Source organism: Leopardus geoffroyi, chromosome A1 (genome assembly GCF_018350155.1).
Source record: "Leopardus geoffroyi isolate Oge1 chromosome A1, O.geoffroyi_Oge1_pat1.0, whole genome shotgun sequence".
Taxonomy (NCBI): Eukaryota; Metazoa; Chordata; class Mammalia; order Carnivora; family Felidae; genus Leopardus; species Leopardus geoffroyi.
In genome coordinates this window covers 30067707-30083315 of record NC_059326.1, presented here as the reverse complement: position 1 = coordinate 30083315, position 15609 = coordinate 30067707, and the positions used below count along the sequence as shown (strand labels likewise).

The window sequence follows — 15609 nt, the reverse complement described above, 5'->3', positions numbered from 1 at the left end:
AAAAAAAATTTTTTAATAAAAAAATAAATAAAAAAGAAAAGCCACAGTCTTAAAAGGAATGATGTCTTCAACTGTGGTATTTCATGGTCAGTCAACCTGAACCAAGCTCTGGGGGGGCCAAGACGGATTTTGTACTCCTGACCCCAGGAAGCAAGTGACTAACTCAGAGCAATACCAGCACCTTCCGATAGGACGGGCAAGAAAGTATCGGTGTGTCTGTGGTTATAAACTCAGCGTCCTCCCCTACAAAATGGTGCTGACAATAATAACATAGGCCTCCTATGGCTGCAGTGAGAATTCAGTGAAATAATGAGCAAGAAGCCCCTGGCACATAGAAAATAATCAATAAGTGTTAGCTTGTTAGCTTCTTCTTTGCTTTTCCTTCATTTATTCACCCATTCAGTTAATATTCAATGAACCAGCTTCTTCCCAGATTTGAATCACTTCCCAGTGGTGATATGAGTTAGAGCCGCAAGACATGCCTGGTCTCCTCCAGGCTAGTAGGATACAATTTAGCACCCCTTAGCCTAATGCACTAATTGGTCCCTTAGTGACCTGAAAGAGTTAACACACTATCGTAGGTTTTAATCTACCACTTCCTGACCAAAATGAATTTGAGTATTTTTTTATACATAAGTTCCCTAGAATTATAGTACCCAAATTCTCTCTCTCCCTCTCTCTCCTTCCCCCTTCCCTCCCTCTGCCCTTTCTCCCTCACCTTCTCTTTTTCTGTCTGTCTGTCTTTCTCTCTCTCTCTCTCTCTCTCTCTCACACACACACACACACACACACACACACACACACACACACTACAACTCCCTAAGAGCAGTAGATAGGTTAGATAATAAGATTGAAATAGTCCATTTAGAGTCTACTGAGGGCTTTTTTCTGATCACAAAGCAATGCGCTATAGAAAACTTTGGAAGTTCATAAATCTAAATTAGACACAAATTTTTCATAATCTTACAAGCCTTCCCCCAAAATAGTTTTCAGGATACACTGCAAGTATTTTGTTCTATTTTCTTTCAAACTTTTTAAATTCTTATATAATACGTATTCCATAATTTATATACTGTCATATACACTTTATGTACTGTGTGTTGCTCTTATAACTAAAATTATATCATGAACGGTTTTCTGAGTCACTGAGATTCATTGAAATATTCTAACAACAACCAAATATTCCATCATATGGACATTCCATGATTTGTTTAGCTATGAGTCTATTGTAGGACATTTAGGGAATTTTCTTTTTGTTTCTACTATAATTGATATTGAGACATACCACATCAGATGTACATTTTAAAATTCATTTCTGTTATTTCCTTAGGCTGGATTCTTATAAGTAAAATTATCAGATAAAAAAGTACAAACATGTTGAAGGCTTGATGAAGATTATAAAATTGCTTTGCATCGACGAGCAGAGTTTGACAATCCCTTTCACCACATTCTGGCCGCCCTGAGTGTTGACCCGATACATACATTAAATTTTATTTTTGTTTTAATTTGCGTCATTATGATAACTAATGAGATGACCATTTATTCCTGTTTAGTATCCATTTGGTCTATCTGTTCTGTGAATTGTAGGTTTATGGTTTTGCCCATTTTATTGAGAAGATAGAGGTTTTATTATCAGTTATATTAACTCATTATATATTAATATTTTCCCACTGTTTTATTTTTAATCTGAAATATTTGCTCGACAGAAAAGGGCCATAGACCTCAAGCAAAGCTAAGGTATTTTTCTTGTTAATAAATATATCCCATCAAAATATCAATAATGCATAATTTCCTTGTTTGCGTTTAAATTTTTATGATGTTTTTGACGCAGAGATTGTAATGTTAAATATTAAAATCAATCTTTTCCTTTACGATTTAGTCCATTGCTTATATACTTAGATAGTCCTTTCCCCATTTGGGATAGGATAAATATTTACCTAAAGTTTCTTCTAGTGTCTTAAAGTGGTTTGATTTTTCATGTTTTACTTTCTAATTCATCTAGAATTTACTCTGTTGTATAGCAAGAATGTAAATGAAACTTTCCCAAACACATATTTTCTAGTGCCATTTATGAAATAATTCATCCTTTTAAATATTAATTTCCCATAAATTAGCATCTATTTATGTACCCTACATTGTTTTCTATTCATTTGTCTCTTACTGGTTCATCTCGTATTTTGAAGTCTTAAAGGTCTGGTCATTCCCTTCTCACCCTTAAAAAGTCATATTTTTCAAACTGTTTCTATTCTAAATTGTTCCTTCCTTCAGATTAACTCTAGAATTATCTGACCAAGTTCCAAAAATTCCATTACATACACATTCATGAGCTAGTTGCAATCCCAATATTCCTTTCCCCTTTCTTCCTGCCAGTAGGGCTCCTGTTTTTTCAAGGGAAGAATGGCCATAGCCTCTGACGATAAATTTATTTCCCAGACTCTGCTGTAATTAGACTAAACAAATGAATCAGTTTTGACCAACGAGGCAGTGATGGCTTTAAAAATATGTTCACAAATTCTTTGGTACTCTTCTCCCCAAAGGGTGGAAGGGACAGTGTTAGTCTTGCAAGGCTAGTTTATACAGTAATGTGATTTCTGCCTTGCTCTCTCTTGGATTGCTTGCTCTAGGGGAAGCCACCTGCCATGTTGAAAGGATACAACACAGAGACTATGGGAGACACCCACGTGGTGGGTAACTGAGGTGTCCTGCCAACTGCCATATTGGCAGTGAACCATCTCAGAAGTGGATCCTCAAGCCTGGTCATGCCTTCACACGATGGCAGCCCCTACCAGCATCTTAACTGGAACTTCATGAGAGACCCTGGGCCAGACCCACCAGCTAAGCCTCCATGGCATTCCTGATCCACAGAAACTGTGAAACAATAATTAATCGGCATTTGTTTTCACTTTATTTATCCCCTGCAGTAGTCTCGTGGTTGTTGTTTTTGTTGTTTTGCCACTGTTTCGGAGGTTATTTGTTCCACAGCAATAGATTACTAATACATAGGTATACACAGAAGTCTTCTGCAGGCTCTTTACCTTTCCAGATAAATGAGAAATATAAGGCTGGAACCACCCTTTCTTTTCCTCCTTACGTATTGGTGTAATGCCTGAAGAATAGCAGCCATCTTGCCACCATGAGGCAACAAACATGAGTGTGAGAGTTGGTGCGTTAAGGATGACACAACAGAATGACCGAAAGCTGGATGCTTAAAGATATTGCTGAGCGGCTGGAACAATAAATAAACACAACCAGCTGGTAAACAAGTCTTACTTAAAAACCAGCAAGTCTCTCTCTCTCACTATGTGAGGAAAATAAACACTTTGTTCGATGTGCCTTTGGCCAATTAATTAGTTACTGCCACCCAAACTTTCTTAACGAACGGTTGGGGTCAGATTTTGCTCCATGGTCCTGGTTCCACAGAACCTCCTGGTTCCACAGAACCAGGTATTTTGTGAATATGTTTAGTGTGATTTTAGAGCGATGAAAGACAAATGTTAATAGTTCTAATGCAACAAATAAATTTTAAAAAACACATGTAGACTTCCTTCAAAAATTCTGAGCTTGTAGGAATAATGGAAGGTGAATTAATAAATGACAGCAGAATCTAGATTACCTCAGGGAAAAATGCTTCAGAGTATTTAGCATATGAACAGACTCCCTTTTGCTGCACTTTTTTTGTGCTGATGTAGATTAACCAGTGGTCAAATTGCCTACACTGGGGTATTGATCACAATTCTTCAAAATGCCCATGAAACACAAAATACAGTAAAAAAAAAAAGGTGTTTTTTTTTTCTAATTCTACAATCCTACATTTTGAATCCTACACTCTGCATTTCTTTTAACAAATAATTAAAACCAGCTATCCTTAAAACATTGTTCATTCAGAAGTGATCTGTCACCAGTATCCCCCAGCGAGGCCATCCACTTATTTGTCTCTCTCAGGACGTTATTTAATCTCTGAAACGTGAAAATATATGTTATTTTATTTCTAACTTACTACATTTTACAGTGTGTATTCTCAGAAATGGTGCCATTCACACAGCTACCAGAATGGGTAAAATGTCAAAGATACAATGTCAAGTCATGATGAGAATGTAGAGCAATCAAAACTCTCAGACCAGAGTGTTAACTGCCATTATTAAATGGAAATGTTGGACGACTGTTTAGTATCTGCTAATATTGAACATATGCATACTCTTTGGCCCATTGAATTCCACTAAGTATATAACCAACCGAGATAGTAACAATGTTCACCACAAGATATATACAAGAATGCTCATAACAACATTATTCATAATAGGCAAAAACTGTGAACAACCCAAATGTTCATCCACAGTAGAAAGGATAAATGAACTGTGGTATGTTCATCCAGTGAAATGCTAGAGCAATGAAAATGAATGAACTATTGCTCCCAACAACACGGACTCTTAGAACCTCAGTGTCGAATGAAAGAAGCCAGACAAAAAAAGCCTATATACTGTATGATTCCACTTATTTAAGGAAACGTTTTCTTAAAAAAAAAAAAAAATGACCAATCCAAATAGTGATGATAGAAATCAGAATGATGAAACAATCAATGATCAGCCTTGTCAGGAGAGGAAGTGAAATGAGCACAGGGAATCTTCTGGGGTCTGGTAATTTTTTATTTCTTTACCTGGGTAGGGCTTTCGTGGGATATTTAGTTTGTACTTTGTAAAAAACCATCAAAGTGCATGTTTTTCTATCTATATGCTATGTTTCCCATAAAAATGGTGCCACTGCTTCCGAATTATTCCTCCAGTATAATTTTTTGAATGCAATATATTTAAGTGTTAATATAAAGCAGACCAAGTTTGTGACTCATAGCAACTTTTGCTTCAACAAACTGAAGGCAGAAAAAAATTGAAACCGCTGTTCTAAAACAAAATAAAACAAAACACAAATAGTTGTGTCATTGGTCAAAAAAAAAAAAAAAAAAAAAAAGATGAAAAACTGGGGCAGTATGTTTTTGGGTAGGACAAAATAAATATTACCGGTAGTTTCCCTTTCCTTACCCCTTGGGCTAAATTGGGCCTCAAAGGAAGGGTGATAACAGAAGAGATGGAGGGGTTCACACTCTTGCCTTGCCTTCCTGCATCTGACGGAGTGTGGAGTTGAGAAATGGCAGTACAGGAGGCTGGCAGATGGCCACATGTGGGTTCTCTGTCTATCTTAATTTGAATACAGTTGGTTTAGGTTGACCTGCTTCCCAATATTAGCACTGGCACACCTTGTCCACTAGAAGTGTGGGTGACCGTAAGAGCACCTAGGCCAACAGTTGCTTTGGACACCTATCAAAATCCACCTCCACGTCCATGACTCTGACTCTCAGGTCAGATTTAAGATTTAAGAAAGATTTAAGCCCCTGTCTGGTCCTGTGCTGCCTCTCACGTTTGCCCGTAGGCACACACTCTCTAAGACAGTATGAAGAATGCATGTTAAAGATGATTTCTCTGGCTCTTAGGGTTTTATTGGAGGATTTAACTGGAAGTCAGATGTCCAAGGTGGTGAGGTTCCATCTTAGAGACTGATTCTGAAAACCAGATGTCTCCCCAGAGTCCAGGAGTTCTGACTCGCACTTGATTTTTTTTTCCCCTATAAAAACCTACTCAGAATTTGGCCAGAAAAAACAATTTCAAAAGATATATGAAGCAGCTTAAATATTTTACAATAAAAAAAATTTATCCAGGTCTAGAGAGATCCACATAGACTATGTGACAAGAAAGTGTTGTATGTTTATAACAGTTTTCACAATTTTATATACGGCAAAGCTATTTATCCCCAAGAGGGAAAATGGCATGCACCTTTACTTCTTCAGGTGCCCTGAATTTGGAGGTTTAAAATAGTTCTTTGTTGCACCTCCCTGGGATTTTGACAAATGCTTCAGGCTATTGGAAAACTTTAAAGGGATTTAACAAGAAACGGCATTGCACCATTTTCTTTTAATCTGTGTACATATTTGTCTAGTTATGGCTAGCTTTAAACCACCCAAAAGCTGGGAACATTTTAAATCCTATTTGCTTCTTGAGTGGACCACTCATTAATGAGCTTATCTGCTCGCTTACTTCTGAAGTTAAATCTTATTTCTACATCTATTTTTCCTAATAATTTTTTTGTGTTGATTTTTTGGTAAAATATTACATGTTTGTTTATTAATTGTACAGTTCCCAGACTTTGGAATTTGTCTTAAAGACATGTTTTGAATGTGCAAGGCTCAACCCACACTTAACTTGTTTCGTCTATGAGGTAAATACCCCAAGCTTAGAGTTATTTTTCAAGATACTGTTAAGCACTAAGAGCACACATCCTACCCTACCCCTACTTCTCCTCACTACTCCTGCCCCCCAAAATAAGCCCATTTTCATGCTTCTCATAAAAGACTCAAAAAAGGCTTTGGGAACACATTCATTAGACCATAAGTCACCATGAATTCTTCTAATACGCTTTTTCTTAAAGTTACATTCTAGAGAGAGCCCCATACGCATCTATGGATTTACAAGGCAGGATGCACTCTCAGCTCGCACTTCTGGGTCTGCCTCCATGTGGAGGGGGCCATCTTCTCACATCTCCAAGGAGTCCTCATCTAACCTTGAGAGCTCAGGCCATCCTTACCCTGTACCTGCGCTTTCTTTCTCAGTTCTGCTTTCTGGATCCTCTTTTGAGCAACATCTTGGAAGTAATTCCACTTTCCCTTACATCCAAAGATGAGGTTGGCTTGCTCAGTAAGCAAATCCAACAAGAAAACTCTATCTTCGTCATGTGCACTGACATGAGAACGACAGACACGTGGTAACGGCCGATTGGCAGTGGAGGATTGGGGGGAGCCAGCAGTTAGACGTTCATTTAGAGTAGCATAACCCCCACATTCATTTATTTACTTATCGTCCTGATGGGCTTGAGAAAAGGCTTGGCTACGTAACCCCATCTCCAAAGATAAACGTAATTAGTACTTTTGGGTCATAATGATTTGGGAAGGGGCTAATTATACCATCAAAATCCTTCTGTCCTTGCAATAACCTACATCTAAAGTGAAGATTAAAGTTATTCAGCCTTTGAAGAGAAGCTTTTTGTTGGGGGATTTTCAAGTATGCTTGTCAGGTATATGCCTGTCACTGGTAACATCTTCGGAATATACTTGTCGTCTCTCTGACACCAGTAAATCCATTCGTTCCCAGCTGTAATTTATCTCTTGATAAATCATGCTATCAAGTTGAAGTGTGAAAGCAATACCCTTAGGACATAAAATACCACTGAATCCACTGTTTGGTTAATTTATTACTATTATTAGGGAACTGACAGGATTACTTTAAAAATCGAGTGCCCAGAGGCCCCAGATTTCTATCAGGTCTTCGATACTGGCACAGTGTTCAATCATACCCAGCTGACCCAGCCACTTCCCTCAGCCTCCTTCTGCTCCCAGTCCCTTTGGAGAATCCTTCTGGAAAGGGAGAAATGGCTGAGCCGGGCACAGGCTCTTCCGGAACATTCAGACAGATAGGTCTGACAGTCAAGAGATAAAGCCTTGAGGCTTCTTTCTCAAGGAAGTTGTTTGCTTTCTTAAAAGGACTGCCTCTCTATTCAGTCCCTGACAGCATGGCTTTATGTACGTTGAGGCATAGCACTAAACACTGACGTGGTAGAGCGACAGGAGTTCCAAGCAGGAGGCAGCAGACGTGACTTGAAATCCTAACTCTGGCATTTACTAGCCGTGTGACCTTGGACAAGTTATTTAGTTTCTATAGCTGCAAAATAGTGTTAATAAGAGGATTGCTGAGAGAAAGAATTAAGACAGGTAGAAATGCTCGCCTCACAAGAGGTGACCAAAAAATGTCTGTTGCTCCCTTTTAATGCCATATTTTTTGAAGCAGATGTTATAAGGATGTGTCAATGATCTTAATTTTTCAACCATTAGTGATTATCCAATTCTCAGTCATACTTAGGTTTGTTTTAATTGTGGGATTTGACCCAGCATTGGGCATTAAGGTACACGATCAACTAAGACACCTCCATAAGACTTTTCTCACATCTTCGACCCCAATGAAATGTAGATTAAATCCCATTAAAACAAATGCCATAACCGACCCCAACCTTGCAAAAAGAAAAGAGGGCGGAGAGGGCCTAGGAAACAGAATCCAAGCTACAGCCAACCTAACAGTATTTCAAACAGCACTTAAACTTTTCAACATTCTAGCATGAACATTGTTGTAAGAGGAAATGCCCAGTATAAATTACCAGCAAGCTGGTTTGCGCACACGATGGCGGCAGTTCAAGAACCTACTTAAGCTTCTGCTATTGTGCTCTGTACTCTTTCCAGCCTTCTCCTTGACAAGCCACTTCCATTGCCACCTCAAGACCTTTGCACTTGCCTGTCTCCCAGCCTAGGATACTTGTCCCTGATCTCAACTAACCTCTTTCACCACTTCATGCAGACCTGAGCTCACCATTCTGGAGGGGCCTTTATTAAATACCTCACTGGAATGGTTCTTATACCCAATGCCCATCCATTAATTGGCCCCTGACCCTGCTTTTTCTTCATAGCAGTTAACCTGACATGTTATTTTTTGGTCTCCTACTAGCATGGTAACCTTTAGAGCCCAGAAGATATTTGTCTTATTCACCACTACTACAAATGTCTAAAATTATGCCTAACCTATAGTGGAGACTGAGATGAAGAAAGGCTGGTGTCCTCCACTATCACACAAGTTCAAAGCGTCCTTCTGCAGCCCACAGCACTTCAGTTCCTAAAAGCATATGTCCCAGAACAAAAGCAGAGCAAAGCCAAGCGGGCACCCCTACCCAGACTCATTCAGATTCCTATAATCTCTCGCAAGTCTACAGTCATCTCCTAACTGGTCTCCCTTCCTCAAGGTTATGTTCCAATTTCTTTTTTTTATCCACCCTACAGACTTCCTTTCTTGTTGATTCTGGTTTTGTTTCCCTTTTGTTGGCTTGGCGTTTTTTATTGAGGTATGATTGACATACAATAAGTTGCCTGTACTTGTATAATTTGATGACTTTTGACATCTGTATACAACCAAGAAACCACTGCAATCAAGATAATGAACAATTCTATCCTTCCCAAAAGTTCCTTCATGCACCTTTGCAATCTCTCCTTCCCACCCCTGCCCCAGCTGCCCCAACCCTCATTCCCAGATTAGTTTATATTTTCTAGAATCTTACATGAATGGAATCACACAGTACGTACTTGAGGGTCTTTTGGGGGGAGGGAGTGCTGGATGCTTTCATTCACCATAATTATTTTGATATTTAACCACATTGTTGTATCAATGGTTCTTTCTTTTATATTACTTAGTGGTATTATACTGAATGGATATACCACAATTTCTTCAGCCATTCACCTGTTGATAGACATTTGAATTGTTTCCAGTTGGGGGCAATTGCAAATAAAGCTGTTATTAACATTCATGTACAAATCATTGTCTAGACACACTCCCCTTTCTTTTGGATAGATACCTAGGAGAGGAATACTGGTTCATATGGTACATGTACGAAACTATTTTCCAAAAATAATTCCATTTTACATTCCCACCAACTGTGCATGAGGGTTCCAGATGTTCCACATCCATACCAATACTTGGTATTCTGACAGCAACATCTAAATGAAGGACAAACCTGATCATGTCACTCCTTAGAATTACCCATGATTCCCCACCCACTGCAGAATAAAGCCCACCTTTCTCAGGGATTTTTATAAGACTGCCTCCCAGCACAGACACGCCTTCCACCACTTTTCTCTTTTTTCAATCCCAGCCCCCAGACCTTCTCCACCTAGTTTACAGCTTCCTCAGTCTCCCACAACCACAGCACCCTTGCCTGACTCTGGGCTTTTATACAAGCATTTCTCCATTCTTTTGCTATTATGGGCTGAATTATGTCACCCCCAAAATTCAGAGGTTGAACTCTTAACCCCCAGTCCCTCAGAACGTGACTGTATTTGGAGACAGGGTCTTTAAAGAGGTAATTAAGTTAAAATGAGGTCATTAAGATGGGCACTAATCTCATTTGACTGGTGTCCTCATAAGAAGCGGAGATTTCATGATAGACTCTTATAGAGGGAAGAAGATATGAAGGCATAGGGAGATAACAGTCATCTATAAGCCAAGGAGATGGCCTGGAACAGAATTTTTCATCATGACCCTCAGAAAGAACCAACCCTACTAATACCTTGATCTTGGACTTCCAGTCTCCAGAACTATGAAATGACAAATTTCTGTTGTTTAATGCACTTGGTCTCTGGTATTTGTTATGGCACCCTGAGTAAACTAATGGATTCATGTCTTCAACTCCTTCCCAACCACAAGCCCAACCCACTTGTTTTCTCTTCTAATTCTTCCCCCACTTCTCTTGCTCAGATTTAATACCTCCCCCCCCCCTTTTTTTTTGTTTTTAATCTTTGCCATGGTACTTTGTTCATGCCTCTCCTGGGAATTTGTGTAAGGGTCTATCTTCCACTCTAGGCTACAAGATTTTCTTGAAGATTTTTTTTTTTTAATTTGCATTCTGAGCTGTCTAAATCAGTCTCCTAACTCAATAGAGCCTTTTATGTATATTTTTTCCACAAATTCTCTGGAACTAGGCTGCTTACTCAGATTTCTTTCCCCCCACAGCAGCTTCCTACTGTCTCTTAAAAAAAAAAAAAAAAAAAAAAACAAAAAACAAAAAAAACTCCTAGTAATTTCCCTGTGTAGGAAACTATCCCAAAGAGATTTTTGAACAAGTACATAAAAATGGATGTACAAGAAAGTTCTTCAGAGCATTGATTATAATATCCAAAAATTGCAATAGGCGTTAAGTGTTGTTCAATAGAATTAGTTAAATAACTTATGGTATGTCTCACAGAGGGATATTGCGCAGTCAATAAAAATGATGATGCGGATCAATATTAATTGACATGGAAAAAATAACTATTATTGAATGAACACAAAACAAAACAGGATACAGAACAGGATGTATAGTATGATATGTAAACAAAGTCATGTATAAGTATAGCTCTAGGTAACCACGCATACAGAAATATATGGAAGAACATTTCCCAAAATGTTATAAGAGTTAAATCTGGATGGTAAGTTTTCACACAGTTTTTCTTTTTTCTCTGCAATTCCAGAAATGTGTAGCTTTTTGAAAGTAGGCAAGAATTCATTTTATGACCAGAATAAAATAATAACATTATTTCATTTAAAATATATATACTAATAAAGAGGAGAGTAGCTAGGCTCTACTGTTCTGCTAGATCAACGCCTTCACCCAAGCATGGAAAGGAGGCAATTCTTCTCATCTTGCTAATTAAGCTTCCTGAAAGCAGGTCAGCCCTGGGTGCAGGCCACACAGATGAGCATCTGCACGGCATGATTAGGAGCTATTGAGCTGCTCTGCCCAGCCCGCCCTGGTCTCATCCTTGAGCCCTGCAGTCAGGCTTTAAAAGCCTAAGTTTCTCATTATTAGTTATTCCATTTGGATACTTCAATTAGGCAGCTGTTAAAATTCATGGGGGAAAAAAAAAAAGCTATTATTAGTTAAGGACATGATAACCCAATTAATTCCCCCAGCAAAAGGCTGAACCATTAGATTATTATATAGAAAAGGAAAGAAGGGGGAACTGGCAGGAATTGGTGATAGGAGTGGGAAAATCCAACATAAACACACTCAGTCCCTGGGGAAAATAGTGAGAGGGTAACCCACAGAAGGAGGGCCTCTAGTGATAATCACAACTAGTTTGCGAATGGTAGGGCAAAGCTCACTCCTCAGTGGGACACAAATAGCTAGAAACCGCACTCCTTAGTGGGACAAAAATAGCTGGACACGAATACTCTGAGACATTTTTTCAAAGAATCAATCACACACACTTTGATTCTCCATCAATACACGCTTTCCTTCCTTTTGGCCACATCTGCACACGTGGTTGATGGCCATCAGCTGCAGACCAAATGGGACAAAATAATATTGTGATGCGTTACCCAGTGTTTTTCATTCCCTGTATTTTCTGCTAACCCCCTTGTGGCAGATTATGTTTTCCCTAGATGGCCATACCAAAATATGTCCATATGCTCACAGTGTGGCATGGACAAGCCTCCCCATCCAGAGGTGGGATCAGTGTTCTCTCTCCTTGAATGCAGGTGGACCTTTGTAACTTCCTCAACCAATGAAAGGACACCGTGTGACTGATGAGGCTTGTCATAAAGAGCAATATGGCTTCTGCCTGCCTCTCTCTCTCTCTCTCTCTCACCTCTTGCCCCTGGAACCCAGCCACCATGTTCTAATAAAGCCCATGGCACATGATGTGGCCACGTGAGGGTCTTCCGGCTGACCTCACCAGCTAGGCCCCCAGCCAACAGCAACCTCCAGATACTGCATTTATAAGCTTTACGATGATCTCGGCCCCACAATGTTGATGACTTTCAGCTGAGGCCCCAGACACAGGAAGAGAGATAACTTGTCCTCATTGCACCCTCTCTGAATGCCTGACCCACAAAAACCATGAGACATAACAAGTATTTTTGTTTTGAGCAAAAAGTAACCAGCATACTACCCTACTCTTACCACTGCCCTCAGACTAGGATGCTAAAAGAGAAAGGGGTCAATTAGTTTTTGAGTTTCAAAGTAGTTTTTCAACAATCGTTTCTATGATGATGGCTTTAAAGGAATTAAATTTGGAACCTAAATATCCTGGCATTTGACTATCAAAAGACAAAAGCCCTAAAGAACTTAGAGGCATAATACTTATGACTTAGGCAAAAAATTCAGAAAAAGGCAAGATAGGAGTGAATTTTCCAGTCTAAGAGGATACTAAAAACAATGTTTTAAAAAATTTTTGCGGAAGAGAAGACAGAGTCTTCTGAAACTTCACTGCTGGAATCCAGGCAGTGTAGACCAGAGGTGTTGATGGGTATCTCAGTAAACGCCAAAAGGATTGATGAAGAGGATCAAGGATGGGGATAATCAGACATCTCTTGCCCGCATTGGTTAATGACGATCTGGGACCAGATGGGGCCCACAACAATCCGTAAGTTCTAAGGGCAACTTAATATCAACCATGAGGAGAAGGAAAGAGTGGAAAAAAAAAAAAAATAGGATTCACCTGAGACTGATCATGTTAAATATTCTGCCATCAGTAGCGGGGAATGATTGAAATACTGTGTAAATTTACTTACTAGAATATTAAGTGACATTATTTATACATTAAAGTTATAGCTTAAGGAATTTGTACATTCTTCACCATTTTGATATTCCCCTTCCCTGATAAAATTGTAACCTCCAGGAGGGGGAGAACATAAATGGCCCAGAGTACACACTCGATGAATATGTTTTAATGAGTAAATAAATGAATAAAGAATTCGAAACAGCTCTGTTGTGGAAATCAGAGGCCATGAATCATCTCACCTCTGTTTCCAACAAGCCAGGTGGCCTTTAATAGGTCCCTAACTCTCTTGGGGCCCAAGGGTTCTGAGCTATAAAATTAGATGATCTCCAAGTATACCTCCAACTCTCCTATCCCACTGGACCGTAAGCTACTACACAATAGGAATCAAGATCCAATCATTTTGTGAGCCCCAGGACCTAGCATAGGGCCTGGTAAATAGCAGGCACTCGATAAATATTTGTTGAAAAATGAGATGAACATTACGCTAGGTTTCAAACCCTAATCAGGACAATGTGTAATTTGGTTGCCTTTTCAAGTACATAAATGTTAAATGAAAACTAAAGAGAAATAACAAACCGAGAATGTCATAATGTCATTTTCACGGTACAGCAACATTTCCTAACTGCCCAGCATTTAAGGAGTAATGGTTTCATTGCCCGGGAGTCTGACACGGTGATTTGCTCTGACTTGCATCCCTGTTATTCTGACTGACAGCCTCTCTGAGCTGTCTTTTGGTGGGCAGCGGTTGCCCCTGGTGCATTTTTGATCAAAAGTACATACGTCCTGTCATCTTTTATAATCCTCAGAACTTGAAGATTGTCTTTCACTTAAGTTTTCTGAGCTGAAATTAGGTTTGAATAATAATCAGGATTGTGGATCTTCCAAAGCAAAGGTACTTTATGAGAAAATGCTATCTTACGATTCTTCCAGGCATAGAATTTCAGAGTTGAAAGATTTTCCCATCCCAGGATTTTATCTTATTAATATTCTCCTTTGCAATTCAACTACCAAGAACTGGAAAAATCTCTGATTGTCCTCCAGCAATGGCATTAAAGGCTCCTCATAACATACAGCACCAGAATTGTGCCATAATTTAGTGAAATTGAACACTGCTCTGTGACTGCTAATTTTCCATCGAGATGATTCTGTCTCTAAGCAAGAAGAGAGAAGATGAAAACTTGATAGGAAAAAAAAATCCCTTTTTCTAATTACTGTGAAGATTTTCAGACGCTTTAGGGTAAACACACCATTTTACCTTTGCCCTTATTTTTACCACAAGGTTCTGCTAAAAATCCTTTTGGCTAGAATGTCAAAACTGAGTTTCTCTTTTAATCTTCCACTTGGAAAACCCAGTTATAATTGTATAGTGATGATGCGCTCTGTTCTAGGAGACTGCTGTATCAGCGTATTCATTTTTAACCTTTATTTTCAATTATTTGCAGTTTGGGATTTAGTTCCCAAAGTCAATTTGGGAGACTTCTTCTCTTTTAATAAAGGAAGCTAATTTACCCATTCTGCAGTTGCCAAACAATCACATTGAAAAATATGAGCATATGCATGTTCATAGACTCATTCCAGAGACTCTGAGTCTAGAAATATGCTTTTTAAACTTTCCTAATATGTTAATCATTAACGTAAGGTATTATTTTGCCATTTTCTATTAATTTCAACAGAATCTCCCTGTGCCTTTGCAGTGGGATTAATACAATTGGACTACAGATCTTCTGGATGAAGTGGGTTTTTTTAAATAGTCTTGTAATAATAAGTATCTTTCTTAAAGAAGGCACCCATTAGTGCCATTGAAGTCAACGTGTAGTTGTTTCCTTGCCAATATTGGCAATTCAAGGAATTTTAACACCTGTTAGAACATAAAGTCACATGTCTACTGTGGCAAGTCTTACTCATAAGATTATCATGTTGGGAGAAAGTGGACCGCGCCCGACGGGATGTGATTTGAGAGTCTCCTTCCTCCTTCACGTCTACCCCACTATGCAGTATGAAGTACACATACTACTCATCCTTTTGACTTAATGAGATCTCTTTTAGAATGCAAACACGTTACCTGAGGATCACGATATATTGTCATGTCACGACGTGTGGAACACCTAGGAATTAATTTCAGAAATTAATGAGTTAGGTATGAAAGGTTTGGGCTTTGAATATATATATATATATATATATATATATATATATATTATATTTATGTATATATTTTATATTTTTAGCAACCCTCTCCAATAGTATTTTATACATGCCATTATTATAATTTTTTTTTTAGCATTTGTTTACCTTTAGGTAATTATCTTTGCCTAGGCTCCCTAGAGATGAGTCTGAGGCAAAGATGAGAGGCCAACGTTTTGCAGAGGTGCAATTCCAGGGAAGCGACCATGAGGGAGAAGGGGAGAGAGGAAGGGAAGGAGGACAGGCATAAA

General features: G+C 38.8%; 1 long non-coding RNA gene across 1 annotated transcript in view; it reads right to left on the bottom strand.

The window, feature by feature from the left end:
- LOC123598251 overlaps positions 1-15609 on the bottom strand; it is a 74474-nt gene that overhangs the window by 21095 nt on the left and 37770 nt on the right. The window contains exon 8 of the long non-coding RNA XR_006712463.1: positions 15240-15282. This is a non-coding gene — a long non-coding RNA (uncharacterized LOC123598251). The remainder of the gene's footprint in view (positions 1-15239; positions 15283-15609) is intronic.